Source organism: Cryptomeria japonica, unplaced genomic scaffold (assembly GCF_030272615.1).
Source record: "Cryptomeria japonica unplaced genomic scaffold, Sugi_1.0 HiC_scaffold_999, whole genome shotgun sequence".
In the NCBI taxonomy this organism is placed as follows: Eukaryota; Viridiplantae; Streptophyta; class Pinopsida; order Cupressales; family Cupressaceae; genus Cryptomeria; species Cryptomeria japonica.
Genome location: NW_026729672.1, coordinates 1 through 16,986, shown reverse-complemented (window position 1 = coordinate 16,986; position 16,986 = coordinate 1). Strand labels below are relative to the sequence as shown.

The following is a 16,986-nucleotide window of genomic DNA, read 5'->3' as shown; positions in this document are numbered from 1 at the left end:
AGGGTGCAACACCGGGACTTCCCGGGAGGTCACCCATCCCAGTACTACTTCGGCCCAAGCGCGCTTAACTGCGGAGTTCTGATGGGATCCGGTGCACTAACGCTGGTATGATCGCACCCGTTATGAGCTTGTCGCAGTGTGTACTTAGCAAACCGCGACCCACGTGCGAATCCACCCCGGCCACCCACCCCCGTCGAGGTGCACACCCTCCCTCGCGAAGTGCGCCCCGTTCGCCAAGTGTGAGCCCTGCCCGGGTGCGCGCACCTTGCTAGGGCGTCGGGTGTGCACCCGGCCCGGCCTACGTGCGTGCACCTGTAGGGGGCGTCGTGTGCGTGCAGTGTCCCGTCTGCAACGCGGTGCCCACACACCACCTCGGGCGCAACGACCTGCGCTCACATGTGGGCCGAGTGCACCTTGGTGCATGTTCGGGGCGCCTCGGGTGCACGCTCGATCTTGCCCCGGTGCACCAAGGCGCTCGGTTTGCCCCGGGTGCGCACTTGGTGCAAGGTGGGCACCCAAAATAGGGATCAAGCACCAAAACACAAGTTTCGGGATGCAAAATGGGACCCAAGGACCACAAATGCGTTCCAAGACCCATGATGGGTCCACGAGAACAAAAATGTGTTCCGAGACTTAATAAACAAATATTGGGTTTTAGGAGAAGAAACATGCTCTGATGCCCAAAACGAGAATCGACCCCGAAAAGGCCACAGGCCAAAAGTGGGATGCGAGACAAAAAAAAATGGGACCCGAGGACCAAAATTGGGTTCCCAGGTCGAAGACAGGGCAACCGGACAAGAAACGACCTCTAAGGCTCGAAATGAGTCCCGACGACTAAAACTTGACAAGAAGCACCCATCAGGCACCCAACTCGACACCCATGGGATGCCGACCCACCCGGGCTTCCACCTAGCACACCTTGGCACCCACCCACCCTCGCACCCAACCTCGCACCCAACTTAGCACCTTTGAACCCACATTGGCACTCACCCTGACCCTGGCACCTTGGAACCCACATTGGCACTCACCTTGACCCTGGCACCCACCTTTGCACTCACCTTGGGACCCACCCTGGCTCCCACCTCGGCACCCACCCAGACACCCACCTTGGTTCCTTGGCACCCACCTTGGATCCTTGGCACCCACCCCGACACCCACCTTGGCACGCAACTTGGCTACTTGCCACCCACCTTGGCTCCTTGACGCCCACCCCGACAACCACCCCGTGACCTACCCTGGCTAGGGTTGGTGCACACCCACCCTGGTGCCCACCTTGGCACCCACCCTATGACCCACCTTGGCACGCACCTTAGTACCCACCCCGTTACCCACCCTAGGACCCACCCCGTGACCCACCTTGGCCAGGGTGGGTGCCTTGGTGCGCACAACTTGCCTGGGCTGCACACCAGGGCGGGCTCAAGATGGCACCCGCGTTCCGTTTTTTTCACTATCTTTCAAAACGGAAATTTTAAAATCTCATTTTTTTCTTTTTTTTGCCTTTTCTGGAAATTAGTGAAGGCAGCGCATCAAAGGTGCGCAATGCTGGTGCGAACCCGGGAGCGCTCCGATGTGTGCTCCAAGGTGCGGCGTGCACGAAGTCCGAGCCCGGTTTGCCCCGGGTGCGCACCTCGCGTGCACCTTCGCCGGGGTGAGCACCTTGGCTGGGTTGCGCGCCCTGGTGCGTACCAAGGAGCGCTCTGAAGTGTGCTCCAAGGTGCGGCGTGCACGAAGTCGGAGCCCGGTTTGCCCCGGGTGTGCACCTCGGGTGCGCACCTCGCGTGCACCTTCGCTGCGGTGGGCACCTTGGCTGGGTTGCGCGCCTTGGTGGGCACCATGCAGTGCACGAAGTCGGAGCCCGGTTTGCCCCGGGCGCGCACCTCCGCCAGGGTGGGCACCTTGGTGCGCACAACTTGCCTGGGCTGCGCATCAGGAAGGGCTCAAGATGGCACCCGCGTTCCGTTTTTTTCACTATCTTTCAGAACGGAAATTTTAAAATATCGTTTTTTTTTGCCTTTTCTGGAAATTAGTGAAGGCAGCGCATCAAAGGTGCGCAACGCTGGTGCGAACCTGGGAGCGCTCCGATGTGTGCTCCAAGGTGCGGCGTGCACGAAGTCGGAGCCCGGTTTGCCTCGGGTGCGCCCTGGTGGGCACCATGGTGCGCACCAAGGAGCGCTCCGAAGTGTGCTCCAAGGTGCGGCCTGCACGAAGTCGGAGCCCGGTTTGCCCCGGGTGTGCACCTCGGGTGGGCACCTTGGTGCGCATGCCTTGCCTGGGCTGCGCACCAGGGCGGGCTCAAGATGGCACCCGCGTTCCTTTTTTTTCACTATCTTTCAAAACGGAAATTTTAAAATCTCATTTTTTTTTGCCTTTTTCTGGAAATTAGTGAAGGCAGCGCATCAAAGGTGCGCACCTCGCTGCCCACCACGGTGCGCAACGCCGGTGGGCACCCGGGAGTGCTTCGAAGTGTGCTCCAAGGTGCTGCGTGCACGTTGTCGGAGCCCGGTTTGCCCCGGGTGCGCACCTCGCGTGCACCTTCGTCGGGGTGGGCACCTTGGCTTGGTTTGCCCCGGCTGCGCTCCGAAGCGGGGTTATTGGAGCGCCGCCTCTTTTTTTGTCGGAGCGTTTGGTGGGGTTTCTCGCATTGGCTCTTCCGAGGCCCGGTTGCCACCCTGGCGCGCACGAAGTCGGAAGTAGGGTTAATTGCCCGGGTGCGCACCTTTGCCAGGGTGGCACCTTACCTGGGCTGCGCACCAGGGCGGGCTCAAGATGGCACGCGCGTTCCGTTTTTTTCACTATCTTTCAAAACGGAAATTTTAAAATCTCCTTTTTTTTTTGCCTTTTCTGGAAATTAGTGAAGGCAGCGCATCAAAGGTGCGCACCTCGCTGCCCACCTTGGTGTGCTCTGAGGTGCGCACCCGGGAGCGCTACGAAGTGTGCTCCAAGGTGCGGCGTGCACGTTGTCGGAGCCCGGTTTGCCCCGGGTGCGCACCTCGCCTGCACCTTGGCCGGGGTGGGCACCTTGGCTGGGTTTGCCCAGGGTGCGCTCCGAAGCGGGGTTACTGGAGCGCCCCCTCTTTTTTTGTCAGAGAGTTTGGTGGGGTTTCTCGCATTGGCTCTTCCCAGGCCCGGTTGTTGGGTGCGCTCCCACCCTGGCGCGCGCGAAGTTGGAAGTTGGGTTAATTGCCCGGGCGCGCACCTTCGCCAGGGTGGGCACCTTGGTGCGCAAACCTTGGCTGGGCTGCGCACCAGGGCGGGCTCAAGATGGCACCAGCATTCCCTTTTTCTCACTATCTTTCAAAACGGAAATTTTAAAATCTCGTTTTTTTTTTGCCTTTTATGGAAATTAGTGAAGGCATCGCATCAAAGGTGCGCACCTCGCTGCCCACCTTGGTGTGCTCCGAGGTGCCCACCACGGTGCGCAACGCCGGTGCGAACCCGGGAGCGCCCCGATGTGTGCTCCAAGGTGCGGCGTGCACGAAGTCGGACCCCGGTTTGCCCCGGGTGCGCACCTCGCGTGCACCTTGGTGCGCACACCTTGGCTGGGTTGCGCGGCCTGGTGGGCACCATGGTGCGCACCAAGGAGCGCTCCGAAGTGTGCTCCAAGGTGCGGCGTGCACGAAGTCGGAGCCCGGTTTGCCCCGGGTGCGCACCTTCGCCGCGGTGGGCACCATGGCGTGCACGAAGTCGGAGCCCGGTTTGCCCCGGGTGCGCACCTCGCGTGCACCTTCGCCGGGGTGGGCACCTCGGCTGGGTTGCGCGCCCTGGTGCGCACCAAGGAGCGCTCTGAAGTGTGCTCCAAGGTGCGGCGTGCACGAAGTCGGAGCCCGGTTTGCCCCGGGTGTGCACCTCGGGTGCGCACCTCGCGTGCACCTTCGCTGCGGTGGGCACCTTGGCTGGGTTGCGCGCCTTGGTGGGCACCATGCAGTGCACGAAGTCGGAGCCCGGATTGCCCCGGGCGCGCACCTCCGCCAGGGTGGGCACCTTGGTGCGCACAACTTGCCTGGGCTGCGCACCAGGAAGGGCTCAAGATGGCACCCGCGTTCCGTTTTTTTCACTATCTTTCAGAACGGAAATTTTAAAATCTCGTTTTTTTTTGCCTTTTCTTGAAATTAGTGAAGGCAGCGCATCAAAGGTGCGCAACGCTGGTGCGAACCTGGGAGCGCTCCGATGTGTGCTCCAAGGTGCGGCGTGCACGAAGTCGGACCCCGGTTTGCCCCGGGTGCGCACCTCGCGTGCACCTTGGTGCGCACACCTTGGCTGGGTTGCGCACCCTGGTGGGCACCATGGTGCGCACCAAGGAGCGCTCCGAAGTGTGCTCCAAGGTGCGGCGTGCACGAAGTCGGAGCCCGGTTTGCCCCGGGTGCGCACCTCGCGTGCACCTTCGCCGCGGTGGGCACCATGGCGTGCACGAAGTCGGAGCCCGGTTTGCCCCGGGTGCGCACCTCGCGTGCACCTTCGCCGGGGTGGGCACCTTGGTGTGCAGACCTTGGCTGGGTTGCGCGCCCTGGTGGGCACCATGGTGCGCACCAAGGAGCGCTCCGAAGTGTGCTCCAAGGTGCGGCCTGCACGAAGTCGGAGCCCGGTTTGCCCCGGGTGTGCACCTCGGGTGGGCACCTTGGTGCGCATGCCTTGCCTGGGCTGCGCACCAGGGCGGGCTCAAGATGGCACCCGCGTTCCTTTTTTTTCACTATCTTTCAAAACGGAAATTTTAAAATCTCATTTTTTTTTGCCTTTTTCTGGAAATTAGTGAAGGCAGCGCATCAAAGGTGCGCACCTCGCTGCCCACCACGGTGCGCAACGCCGGTGGGCACCCGGGAGTGCTTCGAAGTGTGCTCCAAGGTGCTGCGTGCACGTTGTCGGAGCCCGGTTTGCCCCGGGTGCGCACCTCGCGTGCACCTTCGTCGGGGTGGGCACCTTGGCTGGGTTTGCCCCGGCTGCGCTCCGAAGCGGGGTTATTGGAGCGCCGCCTCTTTTTTTGTCGGAGCGTTTGGTGGGGTTTCTCGCATTGGCTCTTCCGAGGCCCGGTTGCCACCCTGGCGCGCACGAAGTCGGAAGTAGGGTTAATTGCCCGGGTGCGCACCTTTGCCAGGGTGGGCACCTTACCTGGGCTGCGCACCAGGGCGGGCTCAAGATGGCACGCGCGTTCCGTTTTTTTCACTATCTTTCAAAACGGAAATTTTAAAATCTCCTTTTTTTTTTGCCTTTTCTGGAAATTAGTGAAGGCAGCGCATCAAAGGTGCGCACCTCGCTGCCCACCTTGGTGTGCTCTGAGGTGCGCACCCGGGAGCGCTACGAAGTGTGCTCCAAGGTGCGGCGTGCACGTTGTCGGAGCCCGGTTTGCCCCGGGTGCGCACCTCGCCTGCACCTTGGCCGGGGTGGGCACCTTGGCTGGGTTTGCCCAGGGTGCGCTCCGAAGCGGGGTTACTGGAGCGCCCCCTCTTTTTTTGTCAGAGCGTTTGGTGGGGTTTCTCGCATTGGCTCTTCCCAGGCCCGGTTGTTGGGTGCGCTCCCACCCTGGCGCGCGCGAAGTTGGAAGTTGGATTAATTGCCCGGGCGCGCACCTTCGCCAGGGTGGGCACCTTGGTGCGCACACCTTGGCTGGGCTGCGCACCAGGGCGGGCTCAAGATGGCACCAGCATTCCCTTTTTCTCACTATCTTTCAAAACGGAAATTTTAAAATCTCGTTTTTTTTTTGCCTTTTATGGAAATTAGTGAAGGCATCGCATCAAAGGTGCGCACCTCGCTGCCCACCTTGGTGTGCTCCGAGGTGCCCACCACGGTGCGCAACGCCGGTGCGAACCCGGGAGCGCCCCGATGTGTGCTCCAAGGTGCGGCGTGCACGAAGTCGGACCCCGGTTTGCCCCGGGTGCGCACCTCGCGTGCACCTTGGTGCGCACACCTTGGCTGGGTTGCGCGGCCTGGTGGGCACCATGGTGCGCACCAAGGAGCGCTCCGAAGTGTGCTCCAAGGTGCGGCGTGCACGAAGTCGGAGCCCGGTTTGCCCCGGGTACGCACCTCGCGTGCACCTTCGCCGGGGTGGGCACCTCGGCTGGGTTGCGCGCCCTGGTGCGCACCAAGGAGCGCTCCGAAGTGTGCTCCAAGGTGCGGCGTGCACGAAGTCGGAGCCCGGTTTGCCCCGGGTGCGCACCTTCGCCGCGGTGCGCACCATGGCGTGCACGAAGTCGGAGCCCGGTTTGCCCCGGGTGCGCACCTCGCGTGCACCTTCGGCGGGGTTGCGCGCCCTGGTGGGCACCATGGTGCGCACCAAGGAGCGCTCCGAAGTGTGCTCCAAGGTGCGGCGTGCACGAAGTCGGAGCCCGGTTTGCCCCGGGTGCGCACCTCGCGTGCACCTTCGGCGGGGTTGCGCGCCCTGGTGGGCACCATGGTGCGCACCAAGGAGCGCTCCGAAGTGTGCTCCAAGGTGCGGCGTGCACGAAGTCGGAGCCCGGTTTGCCCCGGGTGCGCACCTCGCGTGCACCTTCGCCGCGGTGGGCACCATGGCGTGCACGAAGTCGGAGCCCGGTTTGCCCCGGGTGCGCACCTCGCGTGCACCTTCGCCGGGGTGGGCACCTCGGCTGGGTTGCGCGCCCTGGTGCGCACCAAGGAGCGCTCCGAAGTGTGCTCCAAGGTGCGGCGTGCACGAAGTCGGAGCCCGGTTTGCCCCGGGTGCGCACCTCGCGTGCACCTTCGCCAGGGTGGGCACCTCGGTGCGCACACCTTCTCAATGTTTTCTTGCCTTTTCTGGAAATTGGTGAAGGCAGCGCATCAAAGGTGCGCACCTCGGTGTGCTCCGAGGTGCGAACCCGAGAGCGCTCCGAGGTGCCCACGAAGTCGAAAGTCGGGTTAATTGCATTGTTTTCCCCGGGTGCGCTCCGAGGTGCGCAACATCGGCGCGCACCAAGGAGGGCTCCGAAGTGTGCTCCAAGGTGCGCACGATGGCGTGCACCTCTGGTGCGCACGATTCGGAGCTCGGTTTGACCGGGGTGCGCACACCTTGGCTGGGTTGCGCACCTTTTGTGCGCTCCAAGGTGCGCACGAAGTCGGAGCTCGGTTTGCCCCGGGTGCGCACCTTCGCCAGGGTGCGCACCTTGATGCGCACGCCTTGGCTGGGCTGCGCACCTTGGTGGGCGCCATGGTGCGCACCTTTCGTGCGCTCCAAGGTGCGCACGAAGTCGGAGCTCGGTTTGCCCCGGGTGCGCACCTTGGTGGGCGCCATGGTGCACTCCGAGGTGCCCAAGATTGGTGCGCACCAAGGAGCGCTCCGAAGTGCGCTCCAAGGTGCGCGCGAAGTCGAAAGTTGGGTTAATTGTCCGGTTTGCCTCGGGTGCGCACCTTGCGTGCACCTTCGCCAGGGTGGGCGCCTTGGTGCGCACACCTTGGCTGGGCTGCGCACACCTTGGCACCCGCGTTTCCTTCATTTTAAATTTTTTTTTTTTACAATCTCTCAAGTGGGAAATTCTATAATCTCAACTTTTTTTGCCTTTTCAGGAAACTTTTGAATGGAGCGCATCATTGGTGCGCTCCGAAGTGTGCTCCAAAGCTCTCTCCAGCTGCGTGCACCTGCCCCGGCCGCGCACCCGGCCCCGCCCAGCTTCGCTCACCTGTCCCGGGCGTCTGGTGCGGAACCTTAGAGTAAGAAACATCACCGTGCACCTTGGCCAACGTGCGCGACTCGACCGAGCGCGCACTGGCCGAGGTGCACACCGATTTCACCTGGGTGCGCGCGCAGCACCTCGGGCGCACCGGGGTGCGCGCACAACGCCCGGGTTGCACCGTGGCCTGTGTGCTCGGGGCGCCTCGGGTGCGCGCTCGGTGTCGCCCCCGCGCGCGCGGTAGTGCGGGCAGCGCACCCCGGCCCGGCCCGGCCCCGACGAGAACGCAAACGGGCAAAAGGTTTATTCAAATAGCATTGCGATGCCCGGCGAAAAACTAAAAAAGGGTGCAACACCGGGACTTCCCGGGAGGTCACCCATCCCAGTACTACTCCGGCCCAAGCGCGCTTAACTGCGGAGTTCTGATGGGATCCGGTGCACTAACGCTGGTATGATCGCACCCGTTATGAGCTTGTCGCAGTGTGTACTTAGCAAACCGCGACCCACGTGCGAATCCACCCCGGCCACCCACCCCCGTCGAGGTGCACACCCTCCCTCGCGAAGTGCGCCCCGTTCGCCAAGTGTGAGCCCTGCCCGGGTGCGCGCACCTTGCTAGGGCGTCGGGTGTGCACCCGGCCCGGCCTACGTGCGTGCACCTGTAGGGGGCGTCGTGTGCGTGCAGTGTCCCGTCTGCAACGCGGTGCCCACACACCACCTCGGGCGCAACGACCTGCGCTCACATGTGGGCCGAGTGCACCTTGGTGCATGTTCGGGGCGCCTCGGGTGCACGCTCGATCTTGCCCCGGTGCACCAAGGCGCTCGGTTTGCCCCGGGTGCGCACTTGGTGCAAGGTGGGCACCCAAAATAGGGATCAAGCACCAAAACACAAGTTTCGGGATGCAAAATGGGACCCAAGGACCACAAATGCGTTCCAAGACCCATGATGGGTCCACGAGAACAAAAATGTGTTCCGAGACTTAATAAACAAATATTGGGTTTTAGGAGAAGAAACATGCTCTGATGCCCAAAACGAGAATCGACCCCGAAAAGGCCACAGGCCAAAAGTGGGATGCGAGACAAAAAAAAATGGGACCCGAGGACCAAAATTGGGTTCCCAGGTCGAAGACAGGGCAACCGGACAAGAAACGACCTCTAAGGCTCGAAATGAGTCCCGACGACTAAAACTTGACAAGAAGCACCCATCAGGCACCCAACTCGACACCCATGGGATGCCGACCCACCCGGGCTTCCACCTAGCACACCTTGGCACCCACCCACCCTCGCACCCAACCTCGCACCCAACTTAGCACCTTTGAACCCACATTGGCACTCACCCTGACCCTGGCACCTTGGAACCCACATTGGCACTCACCTTGACCCTGGCACCCACCTTTGCACTCACCTTGGGACCCACCCTGGCTCCCACCTCGGCACCCACCCAGACACCCACCTTGGTTCCTTGGCACCCACCTTGGATCCTTGGCACCCACCCCGACACCCACCTTGGCACGCAACTTGGCTACTTGCCACCCACCTTGGCTCCTTGACGCCCACCCCGACAACCACCCCGTGACCTACCCTGGCTAGGGTTGGTGCACACCCACCCTGGTGCCCACCTTGGCACCCACCCTATGACCCACCTTGGCACGCACCTTAGTACCCACCCCGTTACCCACCCTAGGACCCACCCCGTGACCCACCTTGGCCAGGGTGGGTGCACCCACCCTGGTGCCCACCTTGGCACCCACCCATCCTAGCACCCAGCCTGTGACCGGGCTTGGAACCCAACCTTGCACCCGCACCCGTCTTGGCCAGTGTGGGTGCGCACCCATCCTGGCACCCACGTTGTGACACACCCTTTAACCCACGCACCCTAGCACCCACGTTGGCACCCACCTTGGAACCCAACCTAGCAACTTGGCACCCACCCCGTGACCCACCTTGGCATCCACCATAGCAGTCGCCGACTTGGCACCCACCTCGGCACCCACCTTGACACTTGTGGACCCACCTTGCCACTCACCCTAGCATCGACCCATCCTAGCACCCACCCTGGCACCTTTGCACCCTAGCACTCACCCATCCTAGCACCTAACCTGTGACCCACCTTGACACTCACCCTCGCACCCACCTTGGAACCCAACCTAGCACCCACCCACCCTGACACCAACCCTAGCACCTACCCACCCTTGCACCCACCCTGTGACCCATCTTGGCACCCACCCATCCTACCACTCAACCTATCACCCACCTTCTCACCCACCTTGGCATCCACCTTAGCACCCACCCACACTGGCACCTTGGCACCCACCTCGGGCAAGGTGGGTGCACACCCACCCTGGCACCCAATTTAGAACCCACCGAGCATGTTACCCACCTTGGCACCCACATTGCAGCCCACCCTAGTACCCACCCTATGACCCACATTGGCATCCACACCCTAGCACCCAGGCACCTCGACACCCGCCTTGACACCCACCCTAGCACTGAACCTGTGACCCACCTTGGAACTCACCCTAGAACCCACCCACCCTGTGAACCACCTTGGCATCCACCTTAGCACCCACCCACCTTGGCACCCACTCTAGCACTCACCCATCCTAACACCCAACTTGTTACCCACCTTGGCACCCGCCCTCGCGTCCACCTTGAAACCCACCCTAGCACCCACCCACGCAGGAGCCCACCTTGGCACCCAACCTAACACCCACGCATCCTGGCACCCAACTTGTGACCCACCTTGGAACCCACCCTAGTACCCACCTTTGAACCCACTATATCACCAACCCACCTTGGCACCCACCCTATGACCCTCTTTGGAATCCACCCTAGCACGCACCCACCCTGGCACCCACCATGGAGCGCACCCTAGCACCCACCCACCTCGGCACGCACCTCAACACCCACCTTGGTGTGCGCACTGCGCCAACCTCTCAAAGACCCTATGTGGTGCGCTCCAAAGTGTACACCTTTGGTGCGCTCCAAGGTGCGCACCTTTGGTGCACACCGAGGTGCACACCAAAGTGTGCACCGAGGTGAGCACCAAAGTGCACTCCAGGGTGCACACCAAGGCGTGCACCTTTGGTGCGGTCAATGCAAACGAATTCGGAAGTTGGGGTCGATGTCCTAATCGCTGCTGCAGACTACACGTATGAGAATCGGACAAATAGCTTTATATAGGGGAGGTGTTGCGTTTGATGGGTCGACTCCCCTGGTTGTGTGCACTGCACCAACTTCAAAGACCCTGTCTTGTTTAAGAAGTCAAAAGTTGGGGTGGATGTCCTAATCATTGCTGCAGTCTACGCATGTATGAGAATCAGACAAATAGCTTATATAGGGGAGGTGTTGCATTCGGTGGGTTGACTCCCCTGGTTGTGCGCACTGCGCCAACCTCAAAGACCCCGCATAGCAGAAGAAGTCGGAAGTCGGATTTTGGTGAGCACCAAGGCGTGCACCTTTGGTGCGGTCAACGCAGACGAATTCAGAAGTTGGGGTGGATGTCCTAATCGTTGTTGCAGGCTACACATGTATGAGAATCAGACAAATAGCTTATATAGGGGAGGTGTTGGGTTTGATGGGTCAACTCCCTTGGTTGTGCGCATTACGCCAACCTCAAAGACCTTGTTTTCGTTAAGAAGTCAAAAGTTGGGGTCAATGTCCTAATGGCTCCTGCAGGCTACACATGTATGAGAATCGGACAAATAGCTTATATAGGGGAGGTGTTGGGTTTGATGGGTCGACTCCCCTGGTTGTGCGCATTACGTCAACCTCAAAGACCTTGTTTTCGTTAAGAAGTCAAAAGTTGGGGTCGATGTCCTAATTGCTCCTGTAGACTACACATGTATGAGAATCAGACAAATAGCTTATATAGGGGAGGTGTTGGGTTTGATGGGTTGACTCCCCTAGTTGTTCGCATTACACCAACCTCAAAGACCTTGTTTTCGTTTAGAAGCCGAAAGTTGGGGTCGATGTCCTAATTGCTCCTGCAGGCTACGCATGTATGAGAATCAGACAAATAGCTTATATAGGGGAGGTGTTGGGTTTGATGGGTCGACTCCCCTGGTTGTGCGCATTGCGCCAACCTCAAAGACCCTGCATTGCGGATGAAGTCGAAAGTCAGAGTTTGGTGTGCTACAAGGTGTGGTCGAAGGTGCTCACCTAGGTGTGCACCTTTGGAGCACAGGAAAAGTGCCCTCCAAAAGTGCGCACCTTTGGAGTGCACAAAAGTGCCCTCCAAAAGTGCGCACCTTTGGAGCGCAGAAAAGTGCCCTCCAAAAAGTGCCCTCCAAAAGTGCGCACCTTTGGAGCGCAGAAAAGTGCCCTCCAAAAAGTGCCCTCCAAAAGTGCGCACCTTTGGAGCGCAGAAAAGTGCCCTCCAAAAAGTGCCCTCCAAAAGTGCGCACCTTTGGAGCGCAGAAAAGTGCCCTCCAAAAAGTGCCCTCCAAAAGTGCGCACCTTTGGAGCGCAGAAAAGTGCCCTCCAAAAAGTGCCCTCCAAAAGTGCGCACCTTTGGAGCGCAGAAAAGTGCCCTCCAAAAAGTGCCCTCCAAAAGTGCGCACCTTTGGAGCGCAGAAAAGTGCCCTCCAAAAAGTGCCCTCCAAAAGTGCGCACCTTTGGAGCGCAGAAAAGTGCCCTCCAAAAAGTGCCCTCCAAAAGTGCGCACCTTTGGAGCGCAGAAAAGTGCCCTCCAAAAAGTGCCCTCCAAAAGTGCGCACCTTTGGAGCGCAGAAAAGTGCCCTCCAAAAAGTGCCCTCCAAAAGTGCGCACCTTTGGAGCGCAGAAAAGTGCCCTCCAAAAGTGCGCACTTTTGGTGCGCACCAAGGCGCTGGTTCGGTCGTTGCAGGCGAGTTCGGAAGTTGGGGTCGATGTCCTGAGCGGAGGTGCAAACTACACAGGTGTCGGAATCGGACAAATAGCTTATATAGGGGAGGTGTATGCTTCGATGGGTCGACTCCCCAGGTTGAGCGCACCGCGCCAACCTCAAAGACCCTACGGTATGGATGAAGTCGGAAGTTGGGTCCGATGACCGATTCGATTAGTAGGTATGCTCATGAGGTCGGAATTTGGGTCCGATGACCTGCCATGTGCAGGAAGGCGAATGTTGACACTGTGCGTTGCAAGGTGCACACCAAGGCGCTGGTGCGGTCTTTTTAGTCGAGTTCGGAAGTTGGGGTCGATGTCCTGATCGGAGGTGCAAGCTACACAGGTGTGGGAATCGGACAAATAGCTTATATAGGGGAGGTGTATGCTTCGTTGGGTCGACTCCCCGGGTTGAGCGCACCGCGCCAACCTCAAAGACCCTACGGTATGGATGAAGTCGGAAGTTGGGTCCGATGACCGATTCGATATGTAGGCATACTCGCGAGGTCGGAATTTGGGTCCGATGACCTGCCACGTGCAGGAAGGCGAATGTTGGCACTGTGCGTTGCAAGGTGCGCACCAAGGCGCTGGTTCGGTCGTTGGAGGCGAGTTCGGAAGTTGGGGTCGATGTCTTGATCGGAGGTGCAAACTACACAGGTGTGGGAATCGGACAAATAGCTTATATAGGGGAGGTGTATGCTTCGTTGGGTCGACTCCCCGGGTTGAGCGCACCGCGCCAACCTCAAAGACCCTACGGTATGGATGAAGTCGGAAGTTGGGTCCGATGACCGATTCGATATGTAGGCATACTCGCGAGGTCGGAATTTGGGTCCGATGACCTGCCATGTGCAGGAAGGCGAATGTTGGGACTGTGCGTCGCAAGGTGCGCACCAAGGCGCTGGTGCCGTCGTTGCAGTCGAGTTCGGAAGTTGGGGTCGATGTCCTGGTCAGAGGTGCAAACTACACAGGTGTGGGAATCGGACAAATAGCTTATATAGGGGAGGTGTATGCTTCGATGGGTCGACTCCCTGGGTTGAGCGCACCGCGCCAACCTCAAAGACCCTACAGTATGGATGAAGTCGGAAGTTGGGTCCGATGACCGATTCGATACGTAGGCATATTGGCGAGGTCTGAATTTGTGTCCGATGACCTGCCATGCGCAGGAAGGCGGAATTTGGGTCCGATGACCGAGTTGATGGCGTGCCATGCGCAGAAAGGCGGAATTTGGGTCCGATGACCGAGTTGATGTTGATGGCCCGCCATGCACAGGAAGGCGGAATTTGGGTCCGATGACCGATTTGAAGGCGTGCCATACGCAAAAAGGCGGAGTTTGGGTCCGATGACCGAGTTGATATTGATGGCCCGCCATGCGCAGGAAGGCGGAATTTGGGTCCGATGACCTGACATACGCATGGAGTCCGACTCGGGGGCCGATGTTCGATTCGATGACTTGCATTGTGGGTAAAGTCGGAAGTTGTGGTCTTTGACCCGATTCGATGACCAGACTTCGGCTGCTTGAGAATCGGACAAATAACTTATATAGGGGAGGTAGTGTTCTCGAGCATCCTCCCCCCGTGCCCGTTTATGTCGATTGATGCTGGTGCTCGACTGGTTGGAGCGCTCGGATGCAAAAATCTTGCACCAGGATTTATCGATTGTGATGGACACGGCAAGTCTCCTGATTGCTATGCAGGAGCTCATCGTGAATCTCTATGCGGCCTTGGTATGGACTCGACCTGCGGAATGGTTCGGCAATGGTAGTCGCTCCAACACGTCCTTGCAATGGCCACAGAGGTGATTCGACTAGAGCTCCAGTCTAGCTTTTGGGTTGCTTGGCGGACTGGTATAGCCGCGATCGAGTTCCGGCCATGAACGTTTTAGATAGCTCTTGGGCTTTCTGGGACGGAAGTCGGAAGTTTGGGCTGTTGTCCGATTTGATGACCATTCTTCGGATGTGTGAGAATCGGACAAATAACTTATATAGGGGACTGTGTTGTCTCACGCAGCCCCCTCCGTGCCCCTCTATCTCGACCGATGTTGGTGCTTGAAAGGGTTGGGATCGCTCGGATTTATAAACGTGCACCACCATTTGTCGAGTGTGAGGGACGCGGCAGGTCTCCTAAATGCTATGCGGGCGCTCTCTGAGAATCTCTATCCGGCCTCGACACAGACTAGTCTTGCTGAATGGTTTGGCACTGGTAGTCGATCCAACACGTCGTTGTTGTGGCCGCCTAGGCGATTCGATTCGAGCCCCCGTCTAGCTTTTGGGTTGCTTGGCGGATTTTGCCCTATCCGCAAGTGAGCTCGGTCCCTAAACGTTCGAGAAACCCGATTGCTATGCGCCGACTCTCTTTCTTGCGAGCCTCCATCTAGCTTTTGGGTCTCTACGGAACGGAAGTCGGAATCTGGGACCGTTGTTTGATTCGACGAGGCAGACTACGGTTGTGCGAGAATCGGACAAATAACTTATATAGGGGAGGTGTTGACTGGAGCATTCTCCCCCGTGCCCCTCTAACTCGACCAATGCTGGCGCTCGAACGGTGGTAGCGCTCGGATTTTCATTGAGCGCCAGCATTGGTCGATTTAGAGGGGCATGCGAGATTCCCGAATGCTATGCGAGGGCTCTAACGGAAATGTCTATTGGTTTCGGTATGGATGCAATTGCGAGTGGTTCGGCAAAGGTAGTCGTTCCGATGCGTCCATGTCGTGGCCAAATCGATAATTCGATTTGAGCCCTCGTATAGCATTTGGGTCTCTCGATGTGATTCCGCATTCCAGTCCCTTTGGGCACTGCTTGAGCCGCATCCCAGGGGGTTCCCTTCCCAATAATCTGCCTCGCAACCCGATTGCTATGCGGTGAGGCTCCTCGGCCGCCTCGGAACTATCTGTGTATCAGACGCATCGCGGGATAAGGGGTTGGCAACGGTAGTCGCCCCAAGCGCGTCCGATGCTTGGACCATTCCGAGGCGGCCCTGAAGCCTCTTCCGTCTAGCCGTTGGGTCCTTCTCGCCGCATCCCTCGCCTCGCACCCCGATTGCTATGCGGTGAGGCTCCTCGGCCGCCTCGGAACTATCTGTGTATCGGACGCGTCGCGGGATAAGGGGTTGTCACTGGTAGTCGCCCCAAGCGCGTCCGATGCTTGGACCATTCCGAGGCGGCCCTGAAGCCTCTTCCGTCTAGCCGTTGGGTCCTTCTCGCCGCATCCCTCGCCTCGCACCCCGATTGCTATGCGGTGAGGCTCCTCGGCCGCCTCGGAACTATCTGTGTATCGGACGCGTCGCGGGATAAGGGGTTGTCATTGGTAGTCGCCCCAAGCGCGTCCGATGCTTGGACCATTCCGAGGCGGCCCTGAAGCCTCTTCCGTCTAGCCGTTGGGTCCTTCTCGCCGCATCCCTCGCCTCGCACCCCGATTGCTATGCGGTGAGGCTCCTCGGCCGCCTCGGAACTATCTGTGTATCGGACGCGTCGCGGGATAAGGGGTTGTCACTGGTAGTCGCCCCAAGCGCGTCCGATGCTTGGACCATTCCGAGGCGGCCCTGAAGCCTCTTCCGTCTAGCCGTTGGGTCCTTCTCGCCGCATCCCTCGCCTCGCACCCCGATTGCTATGCGGTGAGGCTCCTCGGCCGCCTCGGAACTATCTGTGTATCGGACGCGTCGCGGGATAAGGGGTTGTCACTGGTAGTCGCCCCAAGCGCGTTCGATGCTTGGACCATTCCGAGGCGGCCCTGAAGCCTCTTCCGTCTAGCCGTTGGGTCCTTCTCGCCGCATCCCTCGCCTCGCACCCCGATTGCTATGCGGTGAGGCTCCTCGGCCGCCTTGGAACTATCTGTGTATCGGACGCGTCGCGGGATAAGGGGTTGTCACTGGTAGTCGCCCCAAGCGCGTCCGATGCTTGGACCATTCCGAGGCGGACCCGAAGCCTCTTCCGTCTAGCCGTTGGGTCCTTCTCGCCGCATCCTTCGCCTCGCACCCCGATTGCTATGCGGTGAGGCTCCTCGGCCGCCTCGGAACTATCTGTGTATCGGACGCGTCGCGGGATAAGGGGTTGTCACTGGTAGTCGCCCCAAGCGCGTCCGATGCTTGGACCATTCCGAGGCGGACCCGAAGCCTCTTCCGTCTAGCCGTTGGGTCCTTCTCGCCGCATCCCTCGCCTCGCACCCCGATTGCTATGCGGTGAGGCTCCTCGGCCGCCTTGGAACTATCTGTGTATCGGACGCGTCGCGGGATAAGGGGTTGTCACTGGTAGTCGCCCCAAGCGCGTCCGATGCTTGGACCATTCCGAGGCGGACCCGAAGCCTCTTCCGTCTAGCCGTTGGGTCCTTCTCGCCGCATCCCTCGCCTCGCACCCCGATTGCTATGCGGTGAGGCTCCTCGGCCGCCTTGGAACTATCTGTGTATCGGACGCGTCGCGGGATAAGGGGTTGTCACTGGTAGTCGCCCCAAGCGCGTCCGATGCTTGGACCATTCCGAGGCGGACCCGAAGCCTCTTCCGTCTAGCCGTTGGGTCCTTCTCGCCGCATCCCTCGCCTCGCACC

General features: G+C 59.9%; 2 non-coding genes across 2 annotated transcripts; both read right to left on the bottom strand.

Moving 5' to 3' along the window:
- On the bottom strand, positions 1–119 carry LOC131873045 (5S ribosomal RNA). Its single transcript, XR_009371084.1, has one exon. It is a non-coding gene; the product is annotated as a 5S ribosomal RNA (ribosomal RNA).
- Positions 120–7,936: 7,817 nt separating this feature from the next.
- Positions 7,937–8,055, bottom strand: LOC131873042 (5S ribosomal RNA). The gene has a single exon (XR_009371081.1). It is a non-coding gene; the product is annotated as a 5S ribosomal RNA (ribosomal RNA).
- Between the last annotated feature and the right edge of the window lie 8,931 nt (positions 8,056–16,986).